The sequence below is a fragment of the Elgaria multicarinata genome, chromosome 1 (genome assembly GCF_023053635.1).
Source record: "Elgaria multicarinata webbii isolate HBS135686 ecotype San Diego chromosome 1, rElgMul1.1.pri, whole genome shotgun sequence".
NCBI lineage: Eukaryota > Metazoa > Chordata > Lepidosauria > Squamata > Anguidae > Elgaria > Elgaria multicarinata.
This window is the reverse complement of record NC_086171.1, coordinates 43,695,658-43,709,582: the sequence shown is the minus strand read 5'-3', so window position 1 is coordinate 43,709,582 and position 13,925 is coordinate 43,695,658. Positions and strand designations below refer to the sequence as shown.

At 41.8% G+C, this 13,925-nt stretch overlaps 1 protein-coding gene across 2 annotated transcripts in view; it reads left to right on the top strand.

The window, feature by feature from the left end:
- CDK14 (cyclin dependent kinase 14) overlaps positions 1-13,925 on the top strand; it is a 273,801-nt gene that overhangs the window by 51,518 nt on the left and 208,358 nt on the right. The gene's annotated exons all lie outside the window — the stretch shown is intronic.

The window sequence follows — 13,925 nt, the reverse complement described above, 5'->3', positions numbered from 1 at the left end:
GACGGTTTAACTCCTTTCCTAAATTTAAAATAGGAAAACACAGAGGAAAGTCTGCATAATGCCCTGTTTGTTGTGATTTAGTAAGTGGCTTTGTTTTTGTTGCTTGCAAGGTACTTTACCAACTGGCTTCAGAGCAGGATATGGAGTTGAGACTGCTATAGTCACCTTAGTAGATGATCTTCACATGAGTATTGACAGGCAGAGTGTGTCCCTTCTGATACTTTTGGACCTTTCAGCGACTTTCGATACCATTAACCATGGTATCCTTCTGGAACACCTGAGGGGTTTGGGAATCGGGCACTGTGCTCCAGTGGTTCCGGTCCTACCTCTTGGGTAGGTTCCAGATGGTGATGCTTGGGGATAGTTTCTCCTCAAAAAAGGAGCTGTTGTATGGAACACCACAAGGCGCCATCCTATCCCCAATGCTGTTTAACATCTACATGAAACCGCTGGGAGAGATCATCTGGAGGCATGGGGCAGGGTGCTATCAGTATGCTGATGACACACAAATATATTTCTCTATGCCTTTGATAACAGCATCAGCTAAGGATAGTGTGTCTCTTCTGGATGAATGCTTGGAGGTGATAATGGTCTGGATGAGGAAAAACAAACTGAAGTTGAATCCAGACAAGACGGAGGTGCTTGCTGTCAAGTGCTCTGACCTTGGTTTGGAAATGTGTCAACCAGTTCTGGGTGGGGCTACACTCCACTTGAAAGCAGCTTGGGGGTGCTCATGGATCCAGTGCTCCAAATGACAGCCCAGATAGATGCAACAGCCAGAAGTGCCTACTATCAGCTTCGGCTGATACACCAGCTGTGCCCTTTTTTAGAGTTGGAAGACCTAAAGACAGTATTGCTCATGCTGGTAACTTCAACGCTCGACTTCTGCAATGCGCTCTACATAGGGCTACCATTGTACCTAGTTTCGAAACTTTAATTTGTTCAAAATATGGTTGAACAATATGGCATCAAGGTTGGTCACCAGTACTTATTACCCCAGCATTAAAATCACTCCACTAGTTGCCAATTAGTTTCCGGGCAAAGTACAAAGTGTTGGTCATTACCTTTAAAGTCCTACATGGTTTGGGTCCAGGTTACCTGTGGGATCTCCTTCTCCCATACAGTCCGCACCACACACTCAAGTCCTCTGTGGAGAACTTACTTCAGTCAGCCAGAACTAGGCTGACAACTGTTTACCCAGAGAACCTTTTTTTCTGTCACCCCCAGACTGTGGAATGGCCTGCCGGAGGAGATTCGTAAACTTAACGCTTTCTCTTAATTTGAAACAGCTTGAAAGACTAGCCTTTTCTGGCAGGCCTACCCAGATGAATGTGAAACCAAGAATTTTTAAGATGTGTACTAATGTTGTTCCCCGCCTCGATCCAAAAGGAGAGGTAATAAATAAATATATTATTATTATTATTATTTGGTAAAAATAGCTGTAAATCTTGCCCTGCATTTCTTAGAGACAAAGGACAGTAAAGGTTTGCACCTTTAAAGGCTCTCTTTCTCTGTCTTCCAGTGGATACTCCAACCCACCTCAGGCTACATTTTTGCATGGTGAGGTCTGAGCGTTGTATTCTTTCTGAATATTCTGCTTGCTTGGTTCTGTCTCTCAGCCTTCAAGACTTCCATTCCTTTTTCCTACTCTGGGCTTCGAGCCCATGGGTACAGGTCCAAATTGTCCATGTACCAGTTTTCTGTTTGCATTGGCACTTCTTGGTCAGCTTCCTGTCCAGAAATGTCCCTTGCTAAACCTCAGTGACTTAAAATTGTGCTTAAAAAGTTGACTGGAGGTTAGTGGGGAAATGAGTTAAAACATAAGAGCCCTGCTGGATCAGACCAAGGGTCCATCTAGTCCAGCATTCTGTTCACACAAGGGCCCACCAGCTGTTGATTAGGAACTCACAAGCAACACCTTCCCACCCACGTTCTCCAGCAACTGGTGTACATAGGCATACTCCCTCTGACACTGGACAAGATATTTAACTGGAATGTCCTTAACATGTTTTGAAGTCTTGGCATATTTCAGCCTACTTATCCTCATCAGCCATCTATCTACAAGCTATATATAATCTGCCTTTATCTTCAAATTCCATAGATTTAGGTGCGCGCATTACATCCTGATCAAAGCTAGTTACTTGGTACTTGTAAGGTCACACAATAGGCTTTTCTTATAGAACACTTATGGACATTGTATCATGCCTCTCCTTTGAGATCTGACTGCCCTGCCCTGTTTTATGCCCTATATATATTCAATGTGGAAACGACTGCTGGGATTTTTATGCCCCTTTGTATTATATTGCTATTGAACATCTTTATATATCTTGGTGCTGTATGGCTATAAATACAGCACAGCTTTTGAATTTCTTTGACAAGACACTGTATGCCGTTGAGGATCAAATCTCAAAAGAACCAGCATGTCAGCTTCGAACTTTTCCTTCCTGTTTGAGTTAGGTTTTCTGTATTTGCATCCTGGGATATTCAACATTTTCTTCGAGATTAATTGAACTTGATTGTTTGGATAAAAGCCTCTTTTATTATCTATATTTTGAAGGGACCATATTTCTGAAGTTTGTTGTAAGAAATGGTTTTGTTTTTTTTAAATTTGCTTTGTGAGACAACTGTTTGAACTCCTCAGTCAGTGAGGAAGGAAGAGGTCTTCCACAAGGCACTCAACCATGGAGATGATCCCCTGCCCTCTTCCTCACTTTGGAACTATGGAGGGAGGCTTCTTCTTCTACCTCTTAGTAGCTTTGTGGGCCTTTATAACACAGTGCAGAGTAACCAATCCTCCTCTTCCCATACCACCCGTCTCTGGGTCTAGCTCAGCCACCCTTTTCTCTCCTTTTCACTCCCGCCCCTGCATCTGACAGCCATAGGAGGTATGTGGTGCTCAAACCACAGCTGTTGCTTTCACAGAGTGCATGTGTGCGCACATGCTCACATTGCTCTAGTCTGCTCAGTCTGAAAGGGACAAAGGTGCATTATTGAGAGGCAGTGGCTGCTCCTGCACAGAGTCCTCATTAGTGCCGAAACATTCTGGGAGATGGAGACTTGGGGCTCATCTACACCAAGCAAGGTATTCCACTATGAAAGTGGTATATAAAAGGCAAGAGCCACACTACTGCTTTATAGTGGTATTGAAGTGCACTGACAACTGTTGGGGCCCAAGACACATCTACACCAAGCAGGATATAACACTATGGAAGTGGTATATGCCATGCGTCATGGGCCCTAACAGTTGTCAGTGCACTTCAATACCACTATAAAGCAGTAGTGTGGCTCCTGCCTCTTATATACCGCTTTCATAGTGCAATATCCTGCTTGGTGTAGATGAGCCCTAAGTTGGTGCTCGCAAGGAAGAGAAAGAGGTGGGAGTGCACAGCTCAGTGTATACCTGGTGGCCAGGCTATCCACCAGAGGGGAAAAAGGCTCTTTTTGCCATGATGTGTGGTGACTGGTGAATGGATTTGTTGACTGCTGCTTATGCCACAACAAAGCTAAAGCTGTTAGTATTTTAGGTGCCACAAGACTTTGTTTTTTATGGAAGTGTTTCACTAGATGGGCACATCTTCTGTTCTCATGAAGTGCCCACATTTCTCGGCAGCCATTTCGTTTTGTTCCATGGGGCTTCTGAAGTGACTGGACAAGCTCTAGCAGGAACTCTCTTCCTCAACACATGTTGGCATCTTTGTTTTAAAGTAACATGGTTGCTGTCATGTTTTTAAGCCCTGCTGCAGAGTGAGACAAAGAGGTCTGCCAAGCAATCCACAAAACTTTATTCAGTAAATAAACATATTTTCACACCTGGAGAAAGTTTAAACACTAAGAACTTTCATCTAGGCTAAAACTTAGCTAAATAAGCAAGACAATTGTCCTTTCGACAAAAGGGAAGGTCTTTTCCTGAGTCTCTTAACTTTAGGGAGGATTCCTCTGAAGAAGCTTTGAGAAGCTAGCCGAGCTGATTGCCTCTCGCCTTCTTTTAGCTCTGCCCATTTGAATCTGCAATGTCCCTTCCCCTCTGAGGATTGTTGAGTTCCCACAGACTCCAAGTTCTTAAAATTTTCACAGATGAGGTCTGTTGAAATTCATTCCTGGCTGGTGAGGAGCCTGGAAGAATCTCCTCCCCATTTCCTGTGTAGGCTGGTACATTTCTAGTCTTGTTTCTTCTGGTTCAGAATCTGATTCTGATTGATAGCTTGAAACTCCTTCTCCGATTCTAACGGGAACAGGGCTGATCATGACAATTGCTGTGTTATGCTAGTATAACCACATACAGAGTAGATAAAATGTCTGTAGATACTTGTGTATGCATGTCTGGGAATACTGACTGGGGTTGGATCCAGGATTTGCCTTCCATTGATGGAAGGACACCATTCACAGAATTTTTGGTGATTTCCCTGCACCACAACACACCCCATTCAGCAAAGTTCCCTGGCCATTTATGTAGCATTTTCAGGAGTCTGGAGGGGCTGCTGTTGGGAGCAGGGGGCGGGAAAGTCTGCTTCCTCCAGGCCAGTTGCATGAGTCTAAATTTGGATCCAGCTGTGGGTGTAATGTGTGCATCCCTGTTTCACCTGTCTCAAAAGGATTATGACCTAATTAAATTGCCTCACAATAATAATCTGTTTATATTTTTTAATGATTTGCATAAATCTACTTCTGTCATTCGTTGGCTCAGTAGCATCTTTCTGTTTTGTATATTCACATACTTGTATTAGTGTGTCTAAATAATATTTTATTTATTCAAAATTAACTTTAGAACATCGTTAAGTGTAGAACTCTTTCAAGGTGGCACACAAGATAAAAACAATACAAGACTATGTAAAAGAAATACAATAGAAAATAAATATGCAGTAAAAATACCATAAAACACCAATAAAACCTGCAACCCACATACTATGGAAAGGCCAGTGAAAACAGGCGGGTCTTCAGAACCCTCAGCATACACTATGATAATTATGTAGATACACTAAATATCGGTGGGTGTTGAGTGGAGAGAGCAATCTGTCTAAAACAGTGCTAATCTAATTTGCAACTTCTCTGTTGGTACTGTATTAATTTTAAGATGCTCCATTCAGTTGATTACTGGCCATGAATAATGAAGGTGAAATTTTCACGATCTATGTAATACTGTGTTAAGCCCTGCTACAAGTCACCTTTTCATGTTGACAATAATTGTTTAACCTATTTGCTGCCTTCAATTTTGCAGATCTTTTAATTCAGATGTCCAGCTTCCATTCCTGGCCAATGAACCACGTAGTTCCTTTAGTGTCTAGAAAAATGAGCTGCCCACTGATAAGGAAATGGAAAGCATAAATAATTTTCTTAGATTCATACGTACTGGAGAAAATCTCCTTTATAAACAGTGTACGAAAAGATAAAATATTTAGGTCTTTATCTGACACACAACATGCCCTATATTTGTGCACACAAAGATTAAAATGCCCAGTTGATGATGTTCACCACCCCTGTTCTTGTTGTTTATTTGAACAGAAGTCCATGTTCTGTTTTGGAAGGGGGAGATAAAGAAATAGGAAATTAAAACAGGTTAAGACCAATATGAGTTTTGAGTTGCCATGACAAAACGTAGGATCAGCCAATTCATATGCTAGAAAAATAGTGTGATCTTAAGCTTGAGTGTGAACAATTACTTTAAAGGTGTCTCGTAATGCATACAGAATATGTCTTGAGATTTTTAAAAAAATTCAGACTGGTAATCCACACTATTCTTGGAAGATTTCATCAGTGGGTTTGTTTGCACACTTTGCTCATAGTCTCAGTTGATATGCAAAAGCAGCTACACTTTTTAATTCAGTGGTGCCATGTTTTGTCATATTTGTCATACTAATACCTTTAGCAGTCTGGGGATGTAACATCTTAAGGTAGTAGTAGTTAAGCAGGAAATACTGGATTTGATATTTGTTTGGATTTACAGTTGAGTGGTGCAAGTTGAAGTATTAACCAATGCACTTTGAAAGCCCACTTTGTTATTATTATTATTATTATTATTAATAATAATAATAATAATAATAATAATAATAATCTATTTATTACCCACCCCTCCCTCTGGATCGAGGCAGGGTACAACACAAATGCAAAACACCATAAAATACATATAATTCATTAAAACATATAAAACTAATACATTATTTGTTCTTAATTGTTCTAAATTGCAATGGCCAATGGCTTGGCGCAAATAAAATTTGATTTGATTTGATACATTATTAAAAAGCAGCACATTATTAAAAGGCATCTTAAAATTCAGCTGGGTAGGCCTTCTGGAAGAGATCAGTCTTTATGGCTTTCTTAAATACCGGAAGACTCTTAAAGTTGATGAACCTCTCCCGGCAGGCCATTCCACAATCTGGGAGCGGCAGAAGAAGAGGTCCTCTGGGTAATGGTTGTCAGCCTTGTTTTTGTTAACTGGAGTAAGTTCTTCCCAGAAGACCTGAGTGTGCAGGGCGGTTTGTATGGGAGAAAGCAATCCCACAGGTAACTTGGACTCAAACCATGTAGGGTTTTAATGGTAATAACCAACACTTTATACTTCATCCGGAAACTAATTGGCAGCCAGTGTAGTGATTTTAAAGCTGGTGTAACGTGGTCACCCCTAGATGTACCGGTGACCAACCTGGCTGCCATATTTTGCACTAGTTGAAGTTTCCGGACTAGGCACAAAGGTAGCCCTATGTAGAGCGCATTGCAGAAGTCGAGCTTGTGTGTACACTACTGTCTTTAGGTCTTCCAACTCTAGGAAGGGGCACAGCTGGCGTATCAGCCGAAGCTGATAGTAGGTACTCCTGGTCATCGCATCTATCTGAGCTGTCATTTGGGGGCGACGGATCCATGATCACCCCCAAGCTGCTTTCAAGGGGAGTGTAGCCCCACCCAGAACTGGTTGACACATTTCCAAACCCAGGTCAGAGCACTTGACAGCAAGCACCTCCGTCTTGTCTGGATTCAACTTCAGTTTGTTTTTCCTCATCCAGCCCATTACTGCCTCCAAGCATTCATTCAGAGGAGACACACTATCCTTAGCTGACATTGTTGTCGAAGGCATAGAGAAATATATTTGAGTGTCATCAGCATACTGATAGCACCCCGCTCCATGAATCCAGATGATCTCTCCCAGCGGTGTCATGTAGATGTTAAACAGCATTGAGGATAGGATGGCGCCTTGTGGTACGCCATGCAACAACTCCTGCTTTGAGGAGCAGCTGTCCCCAAGCATCACCTGCTCGAGAGATAAGACCGGAACCACTGAAGCACAGCGCCCCCTGATACCCAATCCCCTCAGGTGTTCCAGAAGGATACTATGGTCAATGGTATCAAAAACCGCTGAGAGGTCCAGAAGCACCAACAGGGACACACTCCCCCTGTCAATATTCAGGCATAGATCATCCACTAAGGTGACCATAGCAGCTTCAACTCTGTATCCTGCTCTGAAGCTGGTTTGAAATGGATCTAGAAAATCTGTTTCATCCAAAACTGCTTAGAGTTGGAATGCAACTCTTGATCACCATGCCCCAAACCGGAAGGTTTTATACTGTAGTTATTAGGGTCCAGGAAGGGCTTTTTTTAGAAGTGGCCGAACTACCGTTTCTTTTAAACACATTGGAAGACTCCCCTTCCTGAGAGATGCATAAATAATATGTTGTAGATGTAATCTAACTGCATCTCCTCCCTGGACGACCAGCCCTGAAGGACAGGGATCGAGAGGGCAAGTTGTCCTCACTCATCCAAGCAGCTTGTCCACATCCTCAGTACTCAACAACTGAAACTGATCCAGTGTAATCGTACTCACGGAGTTGCTGGACACTCCATTGTCAGCTTCTGCTATAATGACAGCATCTAAGTCAGCTCTTATACGAGAGATGTTTATCTTACTTTGAAGTTCAAGTTTAGAAAAGCAAGGCCAGTTTGTGTAAATGGCAACTGCCTTTAAAAATAAATAAAAATCTTGCTTCCCTTAACTATAGGACAAGAATTTATTTACACGTGTGTCTAAATTTGTGCTGCAGGGAACTTAGGAAGTTTCCTTATACTGAGTCAGACCATTGGTCCATCTAGCTCAGTATTGTCGACACTGATTGGCAACAGTTCCCCAGGCTTTCAGGCAAGAGTTTTTCCTGCCCTAGTTGGTAATGCCAGGGATCAAACCTGAGATCTTCTGCATGTAAAGCAGATGCTTCACCACTGAGCCAGGACACTCTGACACTTTTGGAACAGTGTTGCTGCCACACTGTATCAGAGGTTGCTTCTGACTACTCCTAGGCTGAGTTTTGGAACTGGCATGGTGGAACTGCCTGTGAGTTAAGCTGTGAAAAGACCTTCATTTCAGTGATCAGAAGCTGTAATGAGGTACTCCAGACTGTGACCAATAGCTCTCTCAACCAACACACTTCCCTGTTGAAATGAAATGGGGAGTCTCCTACTTGCACAGAAATCTGTGTGTTTCTGGCAGTTCAGTTCATGTCCAAAGTGGTAGTGTATTACAGACACTACTCAGCAACCCCTCAGGCACTCTTCATTACATTCACCCAAAGGGGCTGTATTGAAACTCTTCTTTGGACTTCAGCTCTCCATATTTCATTCCAAATTGCTTTTGACACTCAGCCTTGGTCCAGAGCGTTTGTTGCAGGTAGTGGAACTATTAGTGGTGCTGGTTCTTCTAGTGCCTTTTGTATAAACTGCTCAGATGTTGTGGATATGACATACGGTACACGTCATGAAAAAAAGGCTTTAAGCCTCATTACTGTTTTCATGAGTGACAGACTATGGTGTGCAATTCTAATGACATCCAATATTGCTTTGCTTAAGGTTTTAGTTGAATGTTGATGTATATTGCTAATCTTTGAGTAATTGCATCCTATTCCAGCCTTTCCCAACCTGGTGCCTTCTATATGTTTTGGACCACAACTCCCAGAATTCTTTGACCATAAGCCATGCTGACTGGGGCTGATGGGAGTTGGTCCAAAATGTTTGGAGGGCACCAGGTTGGGGAAGACTGTCCTATACAGCTGAATACATCTTTAATCAAAGAGTGGCACTTGAGACACTTGATGGTTCTCATGGCAGTGGCTGAATTCAGGTGACCAATTCATGATCCTCCAAATGTATATGCCATGGGTTTGTGGATTGCTGCTGCTGCTTCTTTCCTGGATTGGCCTAAACATAGTTTGTTGTATAATGGCTGAACTGGGAAAATTTGTTGGCACTAACTATAGGTTAACTACATACCATGATTTGAAATCATGATATTGAAGCAATATATAATTAGTTCTAATCAAAGTGTTGCCTGATCTTGATGTCCCTATCAAACTGTAGTTAAACAAATCAGGAAAGGAAGGAAAGAATTTACTCACAGGATATGCACAAGCCAATGAAACATTCCTGATCGTCTAGGCCGTGTTTTGGAGAAAGGGAATGTGATCTGTAATATTAAACATTAACATTAAATATTATTGGACATACAACATTAGTTTTTTGAGTGTTCTACTTATTTTTAAGCAGTTTTGGTTACTGAATGTTAGAAGACTGGGATATAAATATTAAATTATATCTAACAACATCTTATTGTGGTTGGATTATTTCTCTGGTTTGTCATGGGAGAGACAAACCAGAATTCATGGTTCTCATGTCACAGACTAACAACCAAGGGACAGAATGGTTTAGCCATTCCAGCTCACAGCGCATACTAGAATGTTCTCATTTAGAACAACCCAGGATTAAAAAAAATGGGTTGGTGTGACATGCAAACCAGGCCAATGTATGTGAAATGCTTTTAAATATTATATAAATGCGAAGTAGCCATTATATAAACAGGTCTGTCTTTAAAAGCCTGCACACTTTGTGAGCAAAGAACAAATTCCTTTTTGCAAAGTAAAAACGGTTACTCCATGCAATATGCATCATTTGAGAAGAAGAATCCTAATTTTGGAACTGAAAAGTATCTTGCATTGATATATAAAACGTTTTGTTCCACTTGATGTGTTTTTAAAAAGGACAGGAAACAGCTGGTGAGAAAATCAGAACTTTGATGTGTGCTTTTAGGGAGAAAATATGAAATGGAGAAATGTCATTAAAAGATTTAACACATTCAACACATAGGAGACAAGGTGTAAATGAATCCTTTTTTATTGTGTCAAGTTCCTATTCATTTGTATTTGGTCTTTTTTCTTTCAGTTGCTGAAATGATGTGATTGCTTTAGAACTTGGAGACCCTCAGATTTAGTCTCTGCATGAGAACAGCAGAAACCTAGATATAATTTGAAGAATAAAAGTTCAGCAAGATGAGCTATTGTCTGTAGTGAATGTATTGATGCATATAGAGGGGGATTCTTTCATCTAAAATGGTGTAGTCTTGTTATGAGAGCAACCCCTTTGAAAGCAGTGATAATTGCAATACAATCAATGCTTGTATTTGTGGAGTAGTTTCTAGTAATAACCATAAGGCCAATAGAATCTGGAACTGGCATGCACAAAGAACTTCATATTTTCCAAATATTTGTTTTTTAAAACAACTGTTCAGGTTGCAACCTTATGAACAGGAGACTTGAGGATGGTAATATCCATAACAGCGTATTGCTGCACATAGCCATGTTGCTTGTCACTTTGCATGGAGAATCTGTTGCAAGAGGGATGTAGTTCAGAGGATCTACTGGTGCTACAAACTGCACAAGAGTGTTAAGAAGCTTGAAATCTTTACAAGGTGAAGCTTCTCTGAGCTGCAGGAAACAGCTATTGTGTTTCCCTAGCTAAGGTAGATCCAAGTCTGAAGTGGAAGCACCCTCCCTTTAAGGCCTGGTCTGTAGCAAGAGGTTTGCAAGTAGTTGGATGTGGTCAGGAGAGGGAAGCTGACTCCATAGCTGCTCACGTAGCAGCTACTTCAGGAAAGAGACTACTAGCAGGTTGGGTGAACTGACCTAATAGGATGATAGTTGTAAGTTAAACCTAAAAGCAACTTCTATGAGTTTGTGCATTACTTTAAAAAAAAAAAATTGTGTGATGGAACCGCTCGGCTTGACTCAGCGATTCCCTGGCCGGAGAAGGGGGTCTGGCTTGATCAGCCCAGACACACGCCCCTTCACTGCCGCTTTTTAACCCTTTAGGAGTCTTGGTTCTCAAGGAACGACACCACACAGGAGATAGGGACCAAAGCACTTTTATTCATCACACTAACACACTTCCTTAAGGGTCCACAGATTAAGGTAAACACGTAAGAGTTTTGGGGGGAAAACACAGACAAAGGAATAACAAACTTCGGACAACAGGGATACCTCCCCCTCCCCCTTTTACACACTCAGACCAATTGGATTTGCACTCGCTCCCCACTAACCACCCACCAGCCGTAACTACGTCAAGATCCCTTGCCCAATTCTACCCAAACCTAATCTAAAACAAAACAAAACAAACACTGCAACTCAACCTCTTGTTGCTCACTTCGACTCGGCTTCATGCCACTCAAACTGACTCTTTCCCTCAGCAGCCACGTGGGGCTTCCGCCATCCAGCTGGCCCATCCTGGATGCTCTTACTCACCACGCACTCACCGGACTCCTAACACCCATCGGAAAGAGACTGGACCCATGGGTGTCCAAGCTTTTTATCCCCTTAGCAACCCACACCTCACCTGAAGGGAGGGGGGAATGCTCCCAGACATTGCACAGCTGCAACTTGTTACTTCTCCCCCGGTACCAGCCTGGGGAGGCACTATCACATGCCAGGCACTCCTCGCACAGCGTGGCCTTGGCCTTTTACTTGCTACTCCCTTTTCTCCCTCTCCCCGGGATGAAGCAAAGATGTTCTCTTAAATGGACCATGGGCCCAGCCCATGACAATTTGTATAGTATATCTTTTTTTAGTCCCAACCATAATAGCTTTATTCACTTGAATTATATAAACAAAAAAGAATAGCTACAGAAGATAAGATTTATTGCAGTGTACTGTATACATCTGTCCCAGTATTTCTTTCTTTGGTATGTAGCCTTCCCGATCACCCCATCACTTTTTGCTTGACGTTTAATATCATGCCCATTTGTCATGATAAGAGGATGATGACTCAGGGGTGAAGCTTGGATACTGCAGGAAGTCCAGAGGGTGGTATGGTGGGCCTATTCTATGCACCATTCGGCTTCTATGAGTGAAATTCCTGTTGGTGTAGGCCGGGCTAATGTAGTACAGGTTACAGAGTGTAAGGGGAGCAAGCAGGTATTGCCTTTGAGTGCAGCAGTTCTGCACTTCTTCCTATTGATGTGAATGGCAGCTGCCATAGGCACACAGGAAGCTGCCTTATACAGAGTTAGATTTTTGTTCCATTTAGCCCCGTATTGTCAACACTGGCTGCATTCAGACAACACAGTAGTCAATGGTGGGTCAATAGTCAGCTCCATGGTTGATTATCGAGGGCATACCCCCACACGACATGAATATAATCAACCGTGGTGTGGATTAATGCTAGCATCGAGTTCTTTTGGTATGAGCAAGTTAACGAGAACATGAAATGGTTACTTGCAATGCAACCATCAAATAGTTCTGGAGGAACAGACAGGCTTTAAGTAGCAAAATAAGTTTTATTTATTTTTGTTTGTTTAAAATATTTATAGCTGCCCTTCAAGTTGACAACTTCCAGGGAAGTGTCTTCTATTACTGTGTTGTTTTTATATGGTCTCAGGCATATTAAAAGTTGACCTGGAGAAGGGCTGTACAAACCACAAGAAATTCCCAATTTTATAATGTCTAGACACTAAATTGTAACTCCTACAGAACATTGTAATACATAGGCAGGTGATTATTTTCAGGTCTCGTTGAAGATCAGTACCGTGATACATTCAGGACTAACAGATTTCCAATTTAAGTGTGATTTGGAGTGTGTTTTTAAAAGTATAGCAAACCAAACACTCTACCTGTGTGGCATTCAATGCAGTCAGCATCTCATTAAAACTAGGCCTACATGTACAGCACATTAGCACACTGGGGTTTGTGGTCCGGGCGAAAACTAGCAGATGTGCTAATGCTGCAGGTATAACAGCTGAGAGCCCTGTCTAAATAAGAACCCACCCATGTGGATTGCCACACTGTGCAGAGGTACTTTGCATCCTGCAGCATGTTTAAATCAGATTTAGGATTGCTGTGTTTAGGTTTCCTTTCCCTCCCTCCCTGTTTGCAATTTGATCTCCTACTTTTGTGCTGGTCAGTTTCACCTTCATTCAAGTTTCCTAAGCAATGTTGGCAATTAAGTTGTCCCAAGAGATTCTGTTTTAGATCAGATCAAATCAGGAGACTGACCGTGAAACATACAAAAATTGTTAGGAGCAAATTAAAGTATAGTGTTTCCTGTAGAAGTATGACATTTTGCAATGGTTTGCAAGGTTAGCTAATAAGCTTTATTTTCCAAGTGAATTAGCTTGTAATGCACTTTGCTTTGAGCAGTTCTTGGATCTTATTGTTTGTGCTGTTGGATCAAGAGCAGGACCCTTTAACTAATGAAGATAAACATCTCTGCAGTTGAACTGTGAGATCAGATGCAAGGTCTGGCAGGCAAAATGCTCAGGCTAGCTCAATATACAGATAGGAGACTAATAGGCTATTCATCCTTAATAATGACAATATGAAGCATCGTACTGCATATGTTTACTTTTGGGAGATGGTCTTAATTCAGACATTTGAAATCCTGGTATCCTTGATTTTTCTTTTATTACGTGATGAGGAACCATAAGGACATGGGAGGTGATTTCAGGCTTAGAGGAGGAACCTAAATACTTCTCTTGATCCCCCACCCCCACCCCTAAATTTGCCTGGTTTGTGCCAGGCTATAATTATCCATTAAAAAAATAAAATACTTTCATACCACAAAGTTGGTGAACTGCTGCCAAATGTCATATACTTTCTTATTTCTCTTCCTTCTCCTCCCTCCCTAAA